The 4,114-nt window shown below is 43.7% G+C and overlaps 1 pseudogene; it reads left to right on the top strand.

Annotated features, from left to right (window-relative positions):
• LOC112475949 overlaps positions 1 to 524 on the top strand; it is a 48,925-nt pseudogene extending 48,401 nt beyond the window's left edge.
• The last annotated feature ends 3,590 nt before the right edge of the window (positions 525 to 4,114 follow it).

The following is a 4,114-nucleotide window of genomic DNA, read 5'->3' as shown; positions in this document are numbered from 1 at the left end:
CTCCCTCCCTCCTTCCCTTCATGTAGTCATTGCAACTCTCTTCAGGTTTCCCTTGGGGTCAAGCTGTCTAATATTTGGTTCTACCTCAAAGGTTCTATGGCCTTCCTTGTTCTCCTGTCTTCAAGTATGACCCAAATCAAAATGGACTTGCTGAGCTGCGAGTGGGAAAAACAACCCAGTTTTTGCTAGCTTTCGAAAACTGTACCATGGTACTACCTGGTTCCGGACCTTGCGGTTTTGTTTTTCTCTGCTTCGGGACCCAAGACTACTGCCGCCACCAAGCTCTGCCAGATCCTTGGTCAGGCCAAGAAGTGTCCAAGCGTGATTCCCCTAGACTTACTGGAGCTGGAGGTACTGGAGCAGTGCTGTATATCTGGCACCTGGCATTATTCAATCCAGATGTCTGTTAGTACAGAATGAATCACCCAGAACCCTGGAACTAACTGGGTCCCAATGACCTATACGAGTTCTTCTCAGAGAAGGTAGGTTACAGCAAACTGAGGAAAGAAGGTCCAGGCTTCTAAATGAAATGTTTCACTATAAAGCTGCTTAGAATGAAGGCCTTCCAGACGCCATCGGCATACTTTTTCACTTAACCAGGAAACATTTTCCCTCCAAATGCACAAAATCGTGATAGTGCATTATGTTAGGGTTTACACCGATTAATAAATATCTGAAACGTGAAAAATAGATGATAGATAGATGAGAGAGAGAGAGAGAGAGAGAGAGAGAGAGAAAACCGTCCTGTTGTCTGTCTCACTCTACCCTCCAATCTTTGCTCCAAGTTGACCTTGCTTCAGACCATCAGCCTTGGCGGATGCCTCCTTTCCTCAGTTCCTCAAGGAAGACCTGTGGCTTTGTTATGAAAGGAAGTTCTTTGAACAAAACATGTTCCAAAAAGAAAGCTCTTTAAATATTTGTTTTAAAATAGAAATTAATAGAAAAACATAGACACCTTCCAAATCAGCCTTTCCTCTTTATTATTCTGAAGGGTCACTCTTGATCAAAAGGAATAGAATCTTTTCATTGGGAGTGGTTCCTGAATGACTTGATTTCTAGTCACAGAACTACACTTTTTTTTTTTCTATGTTGACTTTAACCGGACATTGAAAACTTGCATAACGGGGGTGGATCCTTGTCGTTCTGTATTTTACAAAGGACCTCTACTAGTACACTGGGCTTTGGGGCGAAAAAAAAAAAATCCATTATTGCTCCAAGCACCCTGGCTGGGTTAAAAACATCATGTTGAGTGTTTCATTCTGCGATGGAGTAAGCTGCGACAATGAGGTAAGACACAGTAGTACGTGTAGGGCCTTGCCCACTTCTTAGCTGTGTGATCTCATACGAGTTACCAGTCCTCTCTGAGCCTCAGTGTCCTCATCTTTACAGTGGGCATAATACTACCTTTCTTATACCATTATTGTTAAGAATTACATTGAGATAATTTATATGAAGCACCTCACATGATGTCTGAGACATAGTAAGCAATCAGGGAATGGGAGTTATAGCAAAAGACTCAGGAAAGCTAGCCTGTAAACAGGTTCAATCTGGGGGTATAGAGGGAGCCTAGGGGAGGGACTGCTTGTCACTCAGGGCACCAGACTCCTCATTGCATAATTGTCTATTGGGTGCATCTTGCTCAGGCTCCCTATCTTTAATACCCAAAGAGACTTTAGGGACTTTATTTGGGCAAGTACAGGTCTGATGAGGGATGTTTAAACCCATAAGACGGAATAAAAACTATACATAGTTTATTATAGTAACTAAAAATTGAGTTAACTAAAAATTGTGGTAAACTAAAAATGGGTAGTGGGGTGGCCCACCGAAGATTTTCTTCCCCTCTTCTTCAGTAAAAGAAGCTGTCAAGTCACAGTAAAGCAAATCTTCAAGGTTACTCCTTGCTAGGGATTGTAAGCTAGGGGTGCCCCTGCCATGGGGAAAACACCTTTTATTTGACTGAGGAAACTGCTGCTCTTGTAGCATGCAGAGGTCTGAGGGAAATTTGCACAATTTGTGTAAGAATCCCAAGGGTCTCCTGGGAGAAAAAGGATTGATTGTACCTCAACACCACCAACCATGGCCAACATCAGCACCCACTATCACCGCCACCATCACGCCACCGACCATGATCACCACCACCTCCATCCTTCACCACCGTTACCATACCACATACTATCCCTACCATCATAACCACCACCACCACCACCACCATCACCACTCCACCTTTACCACTATCATGCTACCTATCCGCCATCACCATCATCATGCCTTCTACTATCCCCACCACCATCGCCACCATCATCACCTCTAGGACACAGTTCATCACCGTCATCATCGCTAGCACCACCAGCACATGGCTCTTACCATCAGTATTACCACCGTCATCAATGACACACCCCACCATTGACAGCGCTGACACCATTCTTCTCAACATCAGCGTCATCACTAACACCACCACCACCAGCCCCACCTCCATGACACAACGCATCACCCCAACTGTTTCCCCAAACACATACCTTCACCAGCACTCCATCCCACAAATCCAGGTCTTCAAGTTTGGAAAAAAGGATCTTGGCCTAGGCCCACTGGTCCAAAATGCTAAAGTAAAGGTGGGAGAGAGAGAGAGAGAGAGAGTGGGGGGTGGGGAGAGAGAGAGAGAGAATGGACTACGGACTGACTTTGGTCCTAAAAAGGGGAGAGGTAAAGGGGAATGGTAGTTTTGTCTTTTTGAGACCATGTGTCTAAAGATCTACTTACACCCTAGTAATGAGCAGTAAATGTGTGTGGAAAAAAATAACTGGCCTTTGGACGCTCAGACCCTTTCAGACTCTTTTGACAGAGAAAAAGGAGTATTACTCTTTCTTAAAGAACAGCTGGGTCCATCAGTCTTAAGCCAACCAACTCATTAGGCAAATAGACTCCAAAAACCATTCCGACTCCATCCTCTTAGGAAGGTCTGTCACCAAAGGCAATGGTAGGATGAGATAATCCAGGAGGCAAATGTCCCCAGTGAACCTTGCAGGTGGTTAGACACAGAGTCTTGGCTTTCTAATAGTCCCAGTAAGTGGATGAGGCCCAGGGTTTCTTTTTAGGGACTACAGAGACATGTTAATCCAAATAATAAAAAGACAGGAAGAGGGAGTCAGAAAAATGAAAAATACAAATCAGAAACAATTTATATACCATGTGATTCTGGTATGAATTTCCAACCTCTACTAACTGAGAATCAAAGGAATCCTCATTGGAGAGGGGACAAGGATGTTTGTGTTCTGGTCCAGTTTTTGTTCTTTTATCACCAGATTCTGCATTTCTCACTGATCCACCTTTGCGTATCATGCTTTCCACATTCCCAGCTTTTAGGCCATGGGAAGGGTGCTTTCTTGAATAAAAGTGCTCAGTATATTTTGGCTTTTTTTTTTACTGACATTGCACAGCATTCCCTCCAATTTCAATTGCTCATGGTTCTGACCCAACAGTACAGAGCTTTATCAGCTGTATTCGTAGCTTTAATTACACCTTTGCTATTGGGAGATTAAAGGAGTTTGCCCTCCTTTCCCAAGTGAGCTGTGAAATGCCTGCTCCTTGGTTTACTGGAAATGGCCTGTACAGCTTGAGCTGCTTGGCAGTCTGCCTCTCTCTCCCGTGGGTAGTCTCTGCCTTACAGGAGTACAAGGAGATTTTAAAGCCTGCCCTGCTTATTGGGTGGCAAGAAATGTAAACAGCCTGAAAAGGCTTTTCCTGAGTCATCATCAGCTCTGGCAGTTTAGGTACACTATCTGCGCCATCCCTTCCCCACTCCACACCCCCAGCTACAGCTGTCTGAGATTTTTATTTTCATATTTTTTTATTGGACTATTTCATGTCCACTTCTGTGCAAACTCCACAGGCAGTTCTCCAGCCCACACACTGCCCAGCTCAGGTGGGACCCAGGAATTCAGCCTGGAAACCCTAAATTCAACTCACCAACTTCAGAAGTCCTGTTTAAAACATGTAAGGTATACACACTGAAAAGGAATCAAATTACGAACATTATAGTTTTGGATTGATTACCGTTATTTGTTTGTTTTTAATATTCTTAGGAAGAATCTCTGTTTTCTTTTTGCAAATTTTATGT

This window comes from Pteropus alecto, unplaced genomic scaffold (genome assembly GCF_000325575.1).
Source record: "Pteropus alecto unplaced genomic scaffold, ASM32557v1 scaffold92, whole genome shotgun sequence".
Lineage (NCBI taxonomy): Eukaryota > Metazoa > Chordata > Mammalia > Chiroptera > Pteropodidae > Pteropus > Pteropus alecto.
The sequence above is the reverse complement of the archived record's forward strand: the minus strand, read 5'-3'. Positions and strand labels throughout refer to the sequence as shown.